Raw genomic sequence first — 19,937 nt, forward strand, 5'->3', positions numbered from 1 at the left:
TATGTTATTTATTATAAAATATTATAATTAAAGGATATGTGTATACATTTAATGATTCGCATTAATAAATCTCCTCTAATGTCCCCGACAGAGGCTTGCTATTTTCTACTGTCAGAAAACAGCCAGAAAGTATAGTAAGGTTTTCAATAAAAAAACTGTCATTTAATTTTTGTTGTTGTGGTATTTGGTATATTATTGACATAGCAAGAAGCTTTGTTATTGCCCTGAATGTTTTTGTCTTAAAGAAAGTAAGTTTGTTGCTATCCAAAATATTTGCGATGCTTAAGTCCAAATTGGTTTAAATAAGTAAGTGTATATATTCAATTTCTGCCAAAGTCTTCACTTTAATTTTTCCAAATGAGTGAAAAAAGAAATCTTAGTATTTGATTTAGCGTTTTTATTTATTTATTTATTTTTTGTTTTAATGTGGACCACATGTAATTCTACGGTCGAATGTCAGTTCAAGGTAGTGTACAGTATCTGTCTGTGGAATTGGCGTAATGTCAAGGAAAACTAGATGGGAAAGGGGGAGGCGCGTTTCACGTAGAAGATTAAAGGTGATGTAATTTGTCGTGATTTAATATTTAAAAAGCAACTATAATTTAGTTAGTGTGGATTTGGTCAACTGCATAAATTGCTTTCTTTGGAGAGCTATCATCTATGGTAATTTGAAGTGAATCTGTTCTATTTGCTCTAAAGTAAACCATCTATAGCAGCTATCCAAACAAATCAAATTTCAGAAAAAATACTATTTTACTATTTCTCTTTTGTTATATTAGCAATAATAATTCGATTTGTTACAAAAACTTTTTCCGATCTTGGAATACAAACTATTTGTACGTAAGATCTTGATTTTTAAAAACATTTCACTACTGTGGATAGCTTGAAAGTTGTTTCTTGAGGTTCCATGTTTATCTGTAATCTGTGAAAGGAAGAAGTGATTTCCCTTTACATCAATTATATTTTATAATTATATTATGCATTTCCCCTTGTTTTGGGTAAATGAACTTTCAAACTCACTAGTTAGTGAATATTTCGTTGATGTTATGCACACATACATATTCTGGATCACTTGTTCCTTTCGAAACATGTGGTAATCTCCCAGTGGTTCCCAGAGAGCGAGGATTAGGCAGTGCATTCCCCTGGAAGAAAGTAAGAGCCCTTCACCTCGCTCTTTCACCGCTCACTCTCCCTGGCCCGATCCAATCGCCTTTCTTCTGCCAGTTCGGATTCGGCGTTTTAATATCCTTGTATCTGTAATTGTCCTCCATATTAACCAGTATATATCGGATGTTTCAGTCCTTAAATGGTTAAACTCTGGAAACAACTTTTGCTGAATTGCCATGATTCAACTAAAATAAAATCATTTCAAATTCTGCCATGGTTTTATAACTCGATAAATTGTGGTTACCAAAAATAAATGAAAACAAAATGGCGTCCGGGTTTTTCAACGTATTTACGATCCGTGGATATTTCAAGTTTTATGAGATTTTATTTTTTTTTCAAGTGTATGTTGTAGTCATTCATGAACACAAAGAAGTTCTTTCTTTGTACTCAAAGTCTTATATGTGGTAAAACATTTTCTTATCTCTTAAAAAAAACAACACTATATATATCGAGTTTTCTGTATATAATAAAATAATGTAGTCATTAAAGTATTGTGGCTAAAATTTGTGGAAGTTGAAGCAATTTGAAAACAAAAAAACTCTAACCTTTCTTAATTGTTAAAATTAACTAAATCAAAACCTATACTTTGTTTGGGATTGATAGCGAATTCCGAAAATTGGCACATCCCCTTCCCCTCTTCACCTATCTACAGGAAGAGATTGAATCAAATACAAACATTTATTTTTTAAAGATTTATGGATTAATGTTAAACACAATCCATAATTGTAGGATTTCTTAATGTAGTCTCCAGCGTGATATACATACTTTAACCACCGATTTAACTGTTTAATTCCACCTCAATGCCATTTTTGTTGTGATTCTGTACCCTAATTTTGTAATCAATACATCATAGTTTACGGCATGGGTGTCCAATATTTTTAAAACATGTGCAATTAAAATGTATGCTAAGATTCTGTAACAAAACACCAACAGTACCATCATTTAAAAATGTCTACATTTTTATACCTATATCAAACATGCCTAAAATAAGTGTAAAAACCCCTTCACGCCAGAAAGTAAAGTTTTTTTTGTTGAAACAACAATATTAAAAATAAAATAATTAAAAACCGCATACCTATTCCGAGTTTAGAACATTGAAGTAGGACTACCTTGGGTTGTGCACACAGTGATTTGCTATAAAACCTTTTTCACACTTATAAGAGAGGCTTTGACTAATATTTGAAAATCAGAAGAAGAAAATAGGTTCTTATAATGGAGGCGACTTCAGATTCTGAAGAAAATTGATGAAAAGAAAACCGCCCCAATGATCACGATTTGGGATTCAAAACTGGATGAAAATTTTTGGATTGACACATATCACTTTTGTTTATAAGAGATACTGTTCTGTGGATCAATTTTTTTTTATCTACTTCCTATTCGAACAATGACCAATGTTCAACACATAATAGAGTCTTAAATGTAGCTAAATATTGCTCCTTTTTTTGTTTGTTACAACTGTATACAATTATATACAACTAGTAAATTTGCTATTAGATATAAAATGGCATGATACAAACATGTGGAGAATTCACCCATTGATAGAACTATAATAATGGTACTGGAGAAGAAGATCTCAGGGCCATCTTTTTTCAGTCGCCTAGGAGGATAATCAGGTATAAGCCATATAAGGAGAAGCCAGTTTGAATGGTTGGGAAGTTTATCATGGAAGGATTGGTACCTAGTTCTGGCCAAATCGGCAACATATGGGATATTGAGGTCCTGATGGATGACTTGATTTGTGACAATGTAAGGAGCATTAAGAATTATAGGAAGGATTTCGGACTCGTATTGGATACGAAAGGAATTCGATGGTTCAGTGGAGCCCCAAACTCCACACGTCCAGATAGGCCTTACAATAGTCATGTAGATCAGTCTTTTGTAATAGATAGGAAGTTTAGACAGTTAGTCTAGTAAATGTTGTAATGTAAAAACTGTATTGTTTAGTAAAAACTGAGACGAGCAGTTTCCTGTCTTTTCAGTCTTGTATAGGGATTCCATCTCAGTCGTTGGTCTAGATGTAGACCTAAGTAATGGATCTGTACGACAGGAATGACTGGGGTATTATTAAAGGATACTGTGGGACAAGAGGTCATAAGTTTACGTCGAAGGGTAAATGAAATGTGACATTGTTTCTAACTTGAAAATTTCGCCAAATTTGAGGTCGGATTGACGTCAGAAGCTTTCGAAACAATGGCCGCTATTTACTTATGAAGTTGACAAAGTTTCTCGCAAACATAAGCACTCCAACTATGTGATAGTCATTCCTTGTCATACCCCGTCACTCCACCTTTTCATATATTCCCTAACCCTATTAGGTTATACTTTAACACAATCGACAGAGGTCAAACTTTATTTTCAATTAACCATTATTAAGTTAATTTAATTCAAAAAATGTCATTTACTTAATTATCTATTCGTTTTAAATTATCGTAAGATTGAATTCTTACTGGTGAAGAAGTAAACGTATATTATGCATATTATTTTTAAATAACTCGAGTTGAACTAGCAATTAGCTTTTGGTTTGGTGTAAGACAATATTATATATGAATATAAATAGTCATTTAAATTCAACTACGTTGAATAACCCCATTAAGGACTAGGTCTCGAAATGAATACGGATAACATAAAATAAATGGTTAGTAGTAGAAACGAGAGCAACATTTGAACAGAGAGGAAAAAATACATTTTAACAGGGAGATAAGTTAACGTATTTAGGTTCTACAGTAACTAGAAAAAACGAAATTGACGAGGAAATAAAACCGAGGTTATTGGTGGGAAATCAATCTCGATATTGCTTAGCTCGCACCTTCTGTCCAAAAATATAAAAGTTAGAATTTTGCATAATTATTATCCTTCCCACTGTTCTTTACGGATGCGAAACGTGGCCTCTCACACTAAGAGAACAACAGCACCTTAAGGTTTTTAAAAATAATTACGTAAATTTATATATACAGTGAAGTCTCAGTTATACGAATATGAGGAGGTGCCAAAAATTCTTCGTATAAGTGAATACGCAATAGATACATATTATGTATGTATATTTTTCATAATTTTTTCTCGTACTTAGTAGGTTCATATACGTATGTTGAAAGTAAAAATTATTTATTGTATAAAAATTTAATTTATCTTTAATTCGAATTTGTTAATTTTTGACAAAAAAATTGCGTTATGTTTGTTTGTTTCATGTTGCTTTTGGCTGAATACATCATTCTATCGCATTCTGTTAAGGTGTTAGATTCTTTCTCGCTAACTTCTTTCGCATATATAAAACGTTTTACAACTTCAAATGGTTCAAGAGCTTCTGCAAAAATGGAAGAGGCAAAGCATCTTCGTCATCTGAATCGGAATCGTCCGAGTTTCCTTCGGTTGGGTTTGGGGCAATTTCTGCGATTATGGCTTCGTCGCTTTGAGGCACGCAGACTGCCGAATTTACAAATATGTACATAAAGCGGGTCCAAACTTTCCTTCGTATAAATGGGTAATTACATACACATAATTAAGGAGTTTTTGCAGGGGATTGAGAAATTCTTCGCATAACTGAATGTTTCGTATAAGCGAGACTTCACTGTATACATAATTGACCGCATAATAGCAAATATGAAGAAGATGGTCAGGGTTGCGGTTAAAAAGAACAAAAAAAGTTGACAACTATTTATTTTCCGACGTTTCGCCTCACTTTGTTAGGCTTCATCAGGCTTATCAAGGACCGAAAAAGGATTAGTTAACGGGAGAATTTAGAAGGCTATACAACGCTGAATTGAGAGAACTGGACTCAGTTAATATAATTCTTGTCATAAATTGTGCCGAATAAGATAGCCATGTAAGGTTGTGGGTCTTAGTAATGAAAGGATCTCTTAAATATTAAACCGACGGGTAAAGGTTCGAGGAATAGACCGAAACGTAGGTGGGAGATTTGCGTTAAGACTGATTCAGTAAATGAGGGTTTTGAGAAGCGTCACTGGACAGATGTATGTAGAAAACGACTGATGGTATCGGCATCGAACCTTCGGGTTCGTTAGGTCTTCTTTATTATTAAATACTGCTGGGAAGCGCGGTGGTACCGAGGTAAGGCACGATGCTACTAACTCCAAGGACCCGGGTTTGAATCCAACTGGGCAGAAAATTGTTTTCTTTTACACTGTAGCCGTGAGTCAACCATGTGGGTTCTAGAGCCCTCCAGCCTCATAAATTGGGTACTCTTAATTGTGTAAAAATCTAGCGGTTGAGCGTTATTCTGACCAAATCCCCTCCTTGCACAGCCGTAAAAGTGCTTCCTTACAAAGTACTAAACCCCTGTACCCTGTAGCGGTACAGATTCAATTTAATCCGTTATGTATTTGTAACCAAAAAAAAAATAATAAATTGGAAAAAGTTACGAAAGCAAAGAAACTATAAATTTATATTATTCTAGGAAGATGGTCCAGGTGGCGTTCAAGAAAAGTAAAAAACTAGCAGAAACCGATTTATTAGTAATCAAAGTAACCAACTATTTATTGATTATAATATAATATAAATTTATATTAATATGTAGTTATTATTTTGTGGACATAGGAATATAAATATATTTGTCTATGATACCTCTATGGCTTGAAGTTCTCGCACCATGCAATCAAACTGCTGAGGATTAAATATTTGGCGTGCATTTTGATAAAAAAAAATTGTTCCAGATATCTCCTCCGATAAATAACAATAATATTATTGCAAACTCTTCTCGAATTGGGATTTGTGATTTGTTTATTGGTAAATAAACGTTTTGTTTGTACAATCAGTTATGTCCTCTCGGTAAGCGAATAGCAATATAATTAATTTTAACTTTTATCAAGAAGTTTATTTTATACACACTATTTAATTCTTATTCGACTCTGTTGTTTTATTAATGAACAGTTCCATCTCAGATTGTTAGTTTTGAGGTTAATTGTTGAATCTTGCTTATCTCAATGGTGGATTGAGACCTTTTAACAAGCCAATTGTGGATGCTTGTGTAAGCGAAACTATTGTGAAAATAATCAATTCTCTCGCTCCACAATTGCACCAGTTTTAATTCTTCACTCTCTTAGTATTATTCTCTCAGCATTTTTTTAAAAATTATTTTCCAGGATTAGAATAGAATTACGTTGGAATTTTTTTTAGTTTTAATTATGAATAGTAGATTTATGAATTATTATAAGACTTATCCCTGAGTTGAAAATAAGTTTGAATGACATTATTGTTCCTTTATTCTGATTAACCTAGAAACATTCTGACTCATGTATAAAATCTCAAATTTTATATAGTGCATCATATTATTTTTTAAATCTTTTTTTTTTTTTAAATAAGCATACCAATAAATATAGCAAGCATACCAATATTTAATATCTAACATTTATTTTATTTTTTTCTATTAAAATCAAACATTTTTTTATAAACATCAACTATTTGTCAAGTGTCGTTCTATGAAATTAATTTTACTTAATAAATACCAGACTACTTTTTGGTGTCTAATAAGAAGTTTAAAATCTTTAATGTATTATAATTTAATTTATATAATAGTCGCTGCAGGACGGTATTCAAGTGTTCCGGAGAACAATTTTTTAAACTAAGGTTTCTTAAGTGCCAAAACTGAAAAAATCTTGTCTTATCCTATGAAATGTCTTGTCAAAAGTTTTATGAAATGTCAGTCAATTTGTTATAATTTCATTCATAAAACAATATATATAAGTTACGGTATGAGTCAGCTGTTATTTCGATGTCAGCTGACTGAGGGCATCAGCTGATCGAGGGTATATAAGAGATGTAGCAAACACAATAAAGTCAGTATTTTACAGCAGTTCAAGCGAGTTAGATCTTATTCCTTCTTCTCTTTTTTGACATTGTGCTTTCGCCAATACTTAACTTATATATATTTTCTAAGTTGTCTTCTTATACCTTTCTTCCACCCTTGTGTCTCAATTTTCTGGCTTGTCTAGTTAAATTAAATACACAACTAATATTAAAAAAAATTAAAACAGTGAACTATTATTTATTTTTACTCATTAGTACTTTAGTAGGTTACGAGCGTAAAATTCTTAATGAGTCTCTACACGTTCGCCAAACAATGGCAAATTAGTACATGTGCAAGCTTGTGGATGGGTTATTTGGATTGGTTATATGAAGGAGAAGCCAGGTTAGAAACAAGGATTTGGGTGGTTGGGAATTTTTCCATGAAAGGAATGGTATCTATATCTATATATAGTTTTGGCCAAATCGGCAACATATCGGACATTGAGGTCATGATGGATGACTTGATTTGTGACAAAGTAAGGAGCATTAAGGATTTTACGAAGGATTTTAGACTGTAAGGATTGGATTCGGGAGGAATTTGATGGTTTAGTGGAGCCCCAAAGCTCAACTCCGTATGTCCAGATCGGCCTTGTAATAGTCATGTAGATCAGTCTTTTGTAATGAATTGGCAATTTAGATCGTTTGTCTAGTAAGTGTTGTAATAGTCGAAATCGAAGAGCAGTTTCCTGTCTTTTCAGTCTTGTGTGAGGATTTCATGTCAGTCGTTTGTTGAGATGTAGTCCTAAGTAACGGATCTGTTCGACAGGAATAAGCGGGGTATTATTAAAGGATACTGTAGGGTAAGAAGTCATACGACGAAGGGTAAATGTGATTTGGTGGGATTTATTAGAATTAATTTTAATCCTCCAATTTTGGCACCATTCTTCAAGTGTGGTGTGGGATTGGAGGGTTTGGGCTACAATGTAAGGATCATTGTTCACTGACAATAGAGATGTATCACCGGCATAAACATGTGGAACGCTTCACGATTTTGCGTGTCATCCTTGCGCAGGGGCCATGCTAATCTTCTCTGTATCGTTCCATTAAGAAATTTAATGTACTTTAATTTTGCACCGAGCTATTTTTCATTAAGTCCAGTAATTTTGATATATATGCTAAAATCATATTTACGGTTTTTACCACATACACCTCACCTCTCAAGTCCATTGTTCAAACCGGCGACTTTAACGCATAAAATGTTTCCGATGGTACTGAACAATATAATGGTGGTCGCTACCATATTTTTGAAATGTTTAGGATTCGCCTTTTATTTTTAGGGAAATGCATTCGAAAGAATATTGTACTCAACGACTGGTTTATGTTCTAATATGCGTTGAATGTGAAAAATGCATTTTCAGTTTACAGAAGCTATAATTGGCCAGTAGAAGAGGATATCGTTAGTGATGCGATGATTGCATAGCCCAACTGTTATATAATGTTATTACTTCCTCAAATGTTGCATATACTGTTATGTAAGATATTACCTCTTTATGTCACATATAGATTCATTGTTATTGTTACTGCTGATGGACTGTTATAGGATGGCAAAAGATAAAGGTCAAGTGGCATTAGTAGTTCTTTTCATGTTTATTAACATTTTTATATTTACTACTTCATCAATACATTAACAATAAGGTTTTATTGAGATTATATGTTTTTATTACATGACATGGCTAATTGGCCAGTAATGAAAAACGTTTTTAATTAATTATGACAAATCAATAATTGAGGTTGTCTCCTTTAAAATGGCCTGTGGGCCGAAACGTTGGAGAATTATAATAAACTTTGTTGAGAGTAAAGTGGATCATCTGTTATTATTAATATAAACAACTCTCAAACAAGTAATACATATATCAAATTAGAAAATGAATTACGTGACATAAAAATAGAAATTGAAGGCTTTGCTGCAAAGGAAGTAGCTCCAATTTTTCCAGTTTACGGCAAACAAAATAAAACGTTTAACAATTAAAATTTAAAGTTATGTAAAAATATTATTGTTGCTTACTCTCACTTATGAGGTTAGCATATTCCAACAGTATGTATTCCTTATTGTACCAAACAAAAACGTTTATTTTTTATCACAAGATAGTGTTCATAACTCCCAACAGCAATAGAATGGAGCTACATCCTTTTTGTAGCAAAGCCTTCAATTTTTTAAATGTGGGTTTAAAAATGCGGTTCTAATATCTCATTAATTTGTTCAAATTAGTATGATAAATCAAATTAATTTGTCTAATCGAATCTTAAAAAAGCCATTTCGTTAAACTTCAAATACTAATGTGAGTAAACTTGACTCACACACAGTAAAAAAATATTTAAAATTTCAGGTAACCTAAGGGTTATCCACGTCTAGATATGATATGTATATGTAAAAGGAAGATGCTTCGGGTGCAAAAAAAAAGGAAAAAAAAACTTAAATAGTAATTAAACTGTTGATATGAGCCAAGGTTTCGCCCAACGTTGCAAGCCATCATCAGGGCTAAAAAAGATACTAACAAGATAAAATTAAGGTTTACAGTTATAAGTATTAATAAATAACAATCACAAAAAAGTATGAGACAATTAATGAAAACCGAAATAATAAACAAATAAAAATAGATAAAAACGAAATATAAAAATACATTAAACACTAAAAGACAGAAAAATAAGGGAAAGAAGAATATAAGTCGACAAAAAGGAAAAGAATGAACAATATAGGGCACATTCCTGAATGGATGTTAACACGAAAATGAGTTAAAGAAGATCAACAGGTTGGGGGATGGGAGTGTGGAGCTAAGTGGCGCTTAAGAGATACGTTATACTTAAAGGCAAAAGATATAAAATAATGTTAAAGGAAAAATAATATTAGGAAATATTAAATATTGGCAGGTGAAATATGGATAAAATACAAAATTTAAATTTTATTTTATTTCAATTAGTTTATTATATAATACTTAAATAAATAAATAAATTATAGTAATCATTCGATGCAGAATTTTATCGTATTTAACTTTATATAATTGCATAGTTTCCTCAGGATGCACTCAGATGCAGGATGCCGTTTGTAAGTTAAATACGAAAAAATAAAAAAGACTTTACGTTCTTGTTGTAACGATAAAGATGAATCTTTAGATACGCTCTTTATTAGTCAAAATAACAATATTTACACTTGAACATAGAACAAAACATTCATAATTATTATCAACAGGAATATTCAGTTTTTTGTAGACAACCAACAAAAACGCCTAGTTCATCATTATTAATTATTAGTAATTAATCATATGGCAACAGGTTTCAAATGGGTTTGCTACTAAAACAAATGAAAATTAATCAAACATTAAATGAATTATAAATAAAAATAGATTTAAATGAAATAGACTAGGGAAATAAAAATGTTGATAATAATTTCGACAGTGGCAAACCCATTTCAAACGTCTCTTTGTTAACGCCGAGTAGTGCCGCTGAAGACGTTGATCTAATAATAATAATCTTGCCACAACAAGACCTGATTCGTAACTTTATTAAATTAATGAGCTAATTAGAAAGAGTTCTGGAACCACCAGAAATACATTTCCGTCTTAAGTGTGGTAGAAATTAATTTTTTAAAATGTATGCACATGTGTGTTCCATGAGGATCCTATACTAGTACTTGGAGGATGTAGAAACCATATTTTTCTCCTTGTAAGATTATGGTCTTATCAACCCAGCCTGTCATTCATATCTCGGATATTCCATAATTCTCTCTAGTGTCAAACTGTTTAGTCACTTCGTTTCCTAAGGTTTTATACTGAGCTTCAGGCTACATACTGAGTGACCCTCACCCAGAACACAACAATAGTTTCCGTTCTGTCGCAGGAGTGACAGGAGTTGTGAAAGCGAACAAGTTCCGGCCTCACAATGGGCTTGGGCTATCTCAAATGCAAATCGTTTGTTCCTACTCTGCTCTAGTGCAATGGCGCTCCCTATCCTGCTAACAGTTTGTCACCTGCTGAATCTTGTGCAGTTCTCTTCTTTAGATATAACCTTTATACAATTAATCATGGTGATATGAGACTGTATTAGTGTTGGAAATCAGGAGTGATATCAGTTTCACGAATGCGTATGTATTGAATCATACAGTTTACTGTCAAACATTCAGTTTCTTTTCTTTATTTTTTTTTTAAATTTCGCTGGGTTTGTATTTTTTGTTATTATGACTGGGTTAAAAATTTGTATTTCAATAATAATATATAAAAATTTATTATATTATGTGGCGTTCTCGGTTAATGTAGCGATCGTGTATAATTCAAAATTATACACGATATCTACATTTCCCATTACCATAAATATTCCGCATATGTGGAAGTGAAAGTACTGAAAGGTAATTAGCAAATAATTGCAATTACTTTTGCCCAAATCAGGATAAGGGGACTGACCGGTACCGCTGTTAAAATTAAATATAGTTTATTTGGTACATTAATATCATTCGGTTAATTTTATCACCTGCTTATTTTATTGTATTATTATCATATAATCATATAGTATCGTATCATTCATTAGTTAATCATTTGAACGTTGTCTCTTTATCTTTAAAAACATCAAGGCTGCTATTAATTGATTTCTGTTTTTTCAATTCATTCAATTCTAATTGTTTATTTTTTTAAATTTGCCTGTTATAGCTATTGAAAAGAATGAAGCGTTTTGATATCTCGAACGTTTGCGTATCCTTCATGTAAATGTGGCTTTGCCCTATGTTCTGAGGGAATTGTTTGTTTTAGAAATCCCTACAACCTGAAAGGCTCGCAATATTATTAGTTTCTCCCCTTTTTTATTATTATTATTTTAAGGCATCAACCACTGCAGGGTCATTATTAATCTCCAAAATTAGTATTAGCTCAAAATCACCTCCTCTCTACGCTCATTTCTAGTGGATGATACCAAAGGAGAAACATCACTTCTGATTTCCTTTAATTTATTGTCAAGTTACATTTGCCCACATTTGGTGCCATTTCAATTTAATTCTCTGCTTAATGAGGGCTTTTAAATAATATATTAATAAAAAAAAATAATGAGGGCAATGAACTCATCGATAGGCTCTCCGCGATATGGGATTCCTTTAGTTACCAGGTCTTTGCCAACTAACTTGTTCACCCACTGCTATAGCAAATCATCGATTATTACCTATCTTGAGTAAAAGTATCTACTATAGCTCAAACAAATACTGATTATTACTACTATTTATGGTTATAAGTAAGAACATATATTTTTAAATAGTTAGACAAAGAGTTTATAATCTATACAGGCATTAATGCTGACGAGACTGGTCTCAAAATATTATTTCTTATACATTCAATCCAAAGGAATACAAACTCCTAAGGTTTGTTCGGGGATATAATCCAATTTGTCTAGCAAAAGAATCCTTACAAAAAATTCTTTTAAGGGGATGTCTTTTTTAACGGCTGGTTTAAACAGCTTTATGGTTAGTCCTAAAAAAAATTCCTTAGTTGACATTATTTAAGGTTTTAGCCATCTATGTATGTAAAATGGAATGGTCGTGTATTTGCCCACAATATACTTTTCAATTACTACACTGGTAATCCTTCATTTTTCCGTAATAAATGATGTTGGGATCAAAATCAAACATTATTGTCGCATAACTAAAAAAATATTCCTTTTTTATGTATTATATATTTGACAAATTATAGAAAATTAAATTATCGAAGTGATATCTTATAACTTGTTTTATTATTTAAATAAGATTAAATGTATACAATTAAGTCTCATCAATCCTTATTAATACTTTAAATATTCAACGTTTCGGCAAACTTGGCCATCAGTCATAAAGGCTATCTGCCCTGGTCTTATAAAATTAATTAAATCAGTCCATGCATGTCACTATTTCATTTTAATTGCAATTAATCTTAACACCGATGACACTGATAAGTGAGTGATATTTGATTATTTTTATTAGACCTAAGTAAAATAGCCTAGTTGAAATTGTTCTTACGGATGGCCGAAACGTTTGAGATTTAAAGTATTAATAAGGTTTCAACAGACTTAATTGTATATATTTAATCTTATTTAAATTATAAAACAAGTTTCGAACAAGTTTAAAATTACATTTAGATAATTTAATTCTGTATCATTTTAATAAATATGTAATACAAAAAAAAACCAATATTGTTTGAGCTTACGGTATTTATAAAGAATGTTGAGGCTTTATTGGATAAAATTAATTTTATTTGAATTATTTAAATGTTTAGACAATAAATAATGTTGGAGTCTCAATTGCGTATGTTTAATTTATATATATATATTTAGATTAAGAGTTTATATAATTGTAATATATATATACTGAAATCCAGTAATAAAGCATCGCCGGGTTTGCTAGTTATTTTTATAAAGTATTTGTATATTTGTTACTGTGATTCACAAAACTACATAACCGAGTGAGAATAGACAAATATTATACGTGGAATTATATCAGGAACTAACAAATCTGAAGACAGCATATCGATGAATAATAAATACAATATATTGGTGTGTAATAAATACCACATATTGGTGTATAATAAATAGATTTTGTATTAGTTTAAAATAATTGTTTTTTACTGACTCCCCCCCCCCCCCGGACCATCATCATTCATGAATTTCATTTTTATTTGTCCTATTATGCTTAAAATACCCCCATTCGCAAGAAGTGCTCTTAAATTTCTTTTAATGGCATACGTTGACTGTTTGATAAATCTGATGAAATGTTCTATCCTCGGCGTTATCACAAAAATATTATCATTTAAGGATTAAGATTAATGTTTACCCGTTATTTTGATCTCTTCAGATAAAATGGGTTTAATTTATTTATTATATTTTAAAATATTTTTAAGATAGAGATAAAAATCATACTATTTCTTTTAAATTAAATATATTAAGTTAATATATGAATGCTATTTAAATTTTGTATGTGATTAAATTGTCGGAGGCTTACTAATTGCTGCCTGATTCTCTATCTAAAATACTTTGATGAATTTTCAATTGACTGGTTTATCTCATTTCATGGGTTGAATGATCCGAAATTTATTTATTTTATTGAATAGTGAAATAAACTAAAAGTGTAATAATTAAAATAAGTAAGTCCTAACATTATACGAGGACGTTTCGGCCAGAATTTCAGGCCTTTATCAGAGCTATTAAAAAAAAAAAAAGATAGAAACCTTAATGAATAAAAACAAAATACTGAATAACTAAAAAATAAGAAGATAACAGATAACTACATAAGTGGTTTGGAAGGAAAATGTGAAGTGTACTAAATGAAGATAAAATCATTATCATAATATAGTAATGCTGAAATTATGAAAGAGGGAAGAAAAAGAAAATATACGTATGAAGATCTAGTACAAAATGTTATAAAGGTGGGAAAGAGAACGTATATGTGAATGAAGTCAGTAAATAAAATCACAGAATTAGAAAGAGTTATAACATTAATTTTAAGTAATTTTCATTTTGCACATATATTTAATTACTGAATTTTGACAATAATATTATTTTCTTTCTCTTCTCCCTTTAATAATTTTAACATTACTATATTCTTGTAGTGCTTTTATCTTATTATAATACTTGTGCTATAAATTTTTTCCAATACTACTTGTGTACGTTATTTACTATATAAGTATTACTAATACTACTTATGTACCTATATTATCCGTCATTTTCGTGTTATTCTGTATTCCTATTCATTTATTATGGTTTTTATGTTGTGTTTGTTCTTAGCTCTGATGAAGAACTGAGATTGTGGTCGAAACTTTGGCAGTAATAAGTAAGTTTGTGTTCTTCACTGACCGCAGTCCAACTATCTTGTTCTCATATAATATTCATGGTCAACAACTAACACATCATCGAGATAAAATTACATTATTATTACATTGAAATGTAGTTATGTTCATGTTATGATAATAGTGACTGTGTAGGATCAGTGTGGCGGCGGGTACCCTGCCATTATCCGGTAGGGTTAATGCATTAATAGAGGGTTACTCGGCTAATTTTTTGTCCCGGGTTTTCACAAGTAATGCTCGGCTAATATGCGAACCAGGTTAATCTCTCTTTGAATCATTTTTGGTGTGCCCGGTAATTTATAACGTAATATCGGTTATACGAGACCGGGAAGAACTATTTTTTTTAGGCTTTAAATCTTTAACAAAAATATTGTATATAATACAGTAAGGATATGATTAGTTTTTTTTTTTTTTTTTTTAATTTTATTATTACATTTAGTTAGAAATTTGTTTTCATCACTATTATCTATTGTTTTAGAGCAGTAAAAAAATTAATTTATAAAAACCAATGAGTGGGTCAGTTAAAGTCAAAGCCTGACCCACGGGTCATAGGTTCGCCATCCATGTCTTAAGGTGGATCCACATGTTGGCCGCTCGCCACGGATCGGAGGCTCATACAAATGCTCGGCAAGCAAAGAGCGGACCATCCACATGTCAGTGTTATTCAGAGAGGCAAGGACGTACTAGTGGTTTCAACCATTGCACTCGGATTGTATTATTTTTATTACAAAAAAAGAAAATTAAATTTAAATAAATAAGATTAAATATAAAACTTATTATAAAAAGTACCAACAAACACCTTTAACCTCCTAACAGCTCTTAGTTGCAACTAGACATAGAACAATGGTGGAGATGCTACACGAGCGCTCTCACGAACCCCTTTGATCTGTGTCCAAAAAACCGACTCTCGACGGCTCGGCAACGAGCCTAGGCCAACCAAGCCAAGCCACCCATCCACATGCTCGCGTATGTCTGAGTTCGCCATGGCTTGGCCAACATGTAGAGGCCCCTTTAGACTGTGGCGTATTGGAATATGTAGAGAAATGCTTTATTTGGCAATGCTGCCAAAATAGATTGATTTGCTATAACACACAGCGTACTCCTCAATCCAAGACTGGACATAAATACACTACCATATATTAGCAATGACTTAAAAAACAATTTTTTCCCTCCCTTTTCATTTTTCAAATAATAATTATCTATGAACTAAAACAATATATTTAAAATATTTGTTTAAACTATTTTATTTTTTCCTCTTTCGCGCACAAGGCCATATTACAATTTACCTATTCATTCAATATGCTATCCTCCCTAATCCAATCATTCATACCCCAGCTCTCCAATGATCCGCAACTCCCGTTTGATCCATTACACAAATTAAATGCGAATTAAAATAAATTATCAATAAATAGCAATGTAGAATTTAAAAAAAGTCACAACAATGGAACATAAAAAAAAAGCAAGTTTAAAAAACATATAAATGAGTTAAAGTAAATAAATGAATGAAATAATTTAAATAAAATAAAACAATTTTAAACAAACGACTCATAGATTTTATATTCACATAAATATCCTGTCAGTTATTATAAGTGTTATAATTACTGACAGGATCAGAACTGGGAATTTTGCCAGCTTAATTTTGTCGTCCATTCTTTCACCACTCCCGTCTCTTTCACTTTAATCAACAGTTCCATATTTGTTTTTGAAGTAATATATTTCAAAATAAATATCATTGTCTCACTTTACTGACTAAAATTTAGGTCAAAAAAAGAAAACCAAATAAAAAGAAAAACAAAATTTTTTTTAAATTAAAAAAAAGAAACAGAACAAAACATGAAGTAATTTACTGTTTCCTAAACTAAAAGGAGCTAAAATATAATATTGCAAAAGTAAGAATTAAAACAAAGAGATAACTTATATTTAAATTATTGGAAAAATTAAAAAATTAAAAATCAAATGTAATTTATGAAAAATGTAAATAATGAAAAAAAAAATTGAAATTAATAATTTGTGAAAGTTAATGATATTTCTCATAATGTTGATTTCAATGTCATAAACTTGATTAATGCATGCCATAACATTCAATTGTCTCTAAGTTGGGTGCTAATAGTCCTCTGTACGTCTAATAGTTCCTGAGATGAAGTTTAAAAAAAAATACTTTTTTTTCCTGTATAATGAAAAATAATTCTTTCTGAACTTTGGCAAATGTCATGTAAACTGTTATTTTTACCCCTCAATTGAATAGCTAATAGACTTCTGTACGTCGTTCTTTGAGAGTAGTAGTTTCTATCATATTTATCAAAATAAATTCACAAAAAATTATTTTTTCGTTTTACAGAAAAAAAAATAATGTTGTTTTTTAAAAACTGAATCTTGTTAACTTTTGAACGTAAACATCTATATTAGGGCTCATGTATTAGAAAATTTACTCTACTTTAAATGATGTTCTATTAAGTTTTTTTTTGTGGTTTGAAGATTTGGAACTTCCAATGAAAAATTAATTTTTTTAACGTTTTGAAACAGCCGCCATTTTTACCCCCCCCCCATTAACTATAGTTGGCAGAGCTATTAATCATGACTATTAATTATATATAGTTTTTACTAAAGGTAATAAAAGTTCTGGGATGGTGATGGATAACTTGATTTTTTTTCCCGGGCTATTTGTAATAAAAAATATTGAAGCGAACCACTTCTTAGATTTCAGTAGCCGTATGAATGTAGGAAGCAGTCCTTCATAATTAAATTTATTTACCATTATTTTTATTATTTTAAAGTTATAATAGATTTGCTAGATCTCATCGTTAATCAGCCTGTTTATGGCCGCCGAGAACATAATTCCTAAGTATAGAATCCGTTGCTGGATAAAATCAATTTCACTTCGTCATCCTACGGAGCATTTATGCATAAATTTCCATCTCATTTCTTCTTATACATAGATCATTTTCATTCGTCCTTCAGCGTCTTGAATTCTGTTATTTTTTTTCTTTTCGAATGATTTAAATATATAATTGTACTCTGTTTAATGACGTTTGTTTTTAAATTGTTTTTTTTTTCGACCGTTATTCGTGTACTTCTGAGCAATGTAAACCAATTGTAACGAGCGTATGGAATGCTGTGCCATCTCAGTTCTAACCAATATTATTTGAAACTATTTTGCTTATATGAATTTTCTTTTTTTTTTTAATTGTATCAATAATTGATTGAAATAGAAGTGTACTAATTAAAATATAAAGTCTCTGACGGGATTTGAATGACCGAGAAGACAGAATTTTGGGAGAAGGCGTGGTTAGTAATATGTTCCAATCTTGTGGTTTATCGCTAACCAATGTTACCTGCTCATTAACGTAGAGTTGAATGAACCATCTGTATAACAAAATAAAAAACTTAGACTTGTATTACAGGTTGATGATACAAGAACATAGAACATGGAGACAGAAAAATATTGACCTTTAGGAATTTTGGTGAGGAACATAACATTTTGTTCTCTCAGAAAAAAATTAAATTCTGCTAATTACTAAATTCAGATATATTGAAAGTTCTATTCACCTGATATACTAGAGACGAATCACTACCCATGTCCCATGTTATATCTCGATATTATTAACACTTGATACAAGCTCATTTTATTTGTTACACTATCTTCTCATATTTATTGTTTTTTAAATTCGATAAATACCTGTATATGTATATGTGTTTTTTTACACACTATTTAGAACAATGTCAAATTACATTTACCCTTCGTCGTAAACTGATGACCTCTTGTCCCGCAGTATCCTTTAATAATACCCCACTCATTCCTGTCGAACAGATCCGTTACTTAGGTCTACATATGGACCAACGACTGACATGGAATCCTCATACAAGACTGAAAAGACAGGAAACTGATCGTCGACTCCGACTATTGCAACATTTACTAGACAAACTGTCTAAACATTCTATATATTACAAAAGACTGATCTACATGACTTTAATAAGGCCTATCTGGACATACGGAGTTGATCGTTGAGGCTCCACTAAACCTTTCAATTCCTCTAGAATCCAATTTTTACAATCCAAAATCCTCCGTTAAATCCTTAATGCTACTTGGTTACAAGTAAAATCATGCATAAATACATTAATGTTCCATACGCAACCGATCTAGCCCAAACCAGGATCTTTCTTTTCATTATAAACTCCATAACCACCTAAACCCACTAGTTTCTGATCTTGCATCCTCTTCCATTCCTGACAATCTTCGGAGGCGCCTGAAAAGAAGATGGCCACGAGACCTGATCATGTAAAAACTTCATTAGTTTCTCTACACCTTAATAACATAGATCAAATTTACTAAATGTATAATTATGTACTTGAAGAAATAAATAAAAATGTTCATTTTTTTATTTTTCATTTTTCTTTAAAAAATTTCGAATCTTTAGTTCTAATCTTTAATAAAACATTTTAATTATAACGAGGAAGGTAATTAATTGATAATAAGTAAATATGATGGACATGAAAATAAAATTATAAATAATTATTTTTGAAAACAAATAATCAAAGAAAAAAAAAAAAAAAACTAAATAAATCTATTATTTTTATAACACTAGTTGGTGATCAACAGCTTTGAACCCTGAAAATCAATATTGAAAACAGTGAAATATCATTTTTTTAAATAATGTTAATAAAAGTGTGAATTAAATATTATAAAAATAAGTATCAGTGAAATACATGCTAATTTTTTTGTTAGATGGTGCAGGAGATGGAAAAAATAATGCCGAAACGTCAAACATTGGGAAATGAAATAATTAAGAAAATACTGGAAGTGAAGAAGATTTATTTAATTAAAAAAAATGGACTTCCCAGGAGATGAACAAGGGAAGAAAAAAACAATCTCCTCTTTTTTACTTCCTCTTTTTGCGAGGTTTTAAGGTAGTAAAGAGAATATTAGATGAACCTAGAGGGAATAATAAAATTGAATTTAAGAGTGGATTTAATTTTTAAAACTCGTCAAATTTTGGGAAGGGGGGGGGAGTTTTGTGAGGAGTCTGCCCTAAATAAAGGAAACTTATAATTAGTAAGTTTGAGAAGAGTTGCTGCCTTCGCCAGTTCTACCTTATCGTGAGGCCGGTGCCAAGCCAACTCCTAATTGTTTCCTTGGCAGGTGCGAAACACGATTTCAATGCAGTTAGTAACTGTTGTACTTATATA

At 31.1% G+C, this 19,937-nt stretch overlaps 1 protein-coding gene and 1 pseudogene across 5 annotated transcripts in view; one reads left to right on the plus strand and one right to left on the minus strand.

Annotated features, from left to right (window-relative positions):
- The window catches only part of LOC106677752 (echinoderm microtubule-associated protein-like 2), a 211,255-nt gene that overhangs the window by 64,977 nt on the left and 126,341 nt on the right, over nucleotides 1-19,937 (plus strand). The window lies entirely within an intron of this gene.
- Nucleotides 7,934-8,032, minus strand: LOC112210102 (U6 spliceosomal RNA; annotated as a pseudogene).

Source organism: Halyomorpha halys, unplaced genomic scaffold (assembly GCF_000696795.3).
Source record: "Halyomorpha halys isolate HHAL.00 unplaced genomic scaffold, Hhal_1.1 Scaffold107.1, whole genome shotgun sequence".
Taxonomy (NCBI): domain Eukaryota; kingdom Metazoa; phylum Arthropoda; class Insecta; order Hemiptera; family Pentatomidae; genus Halyomorpha; species Halyomorpha halys.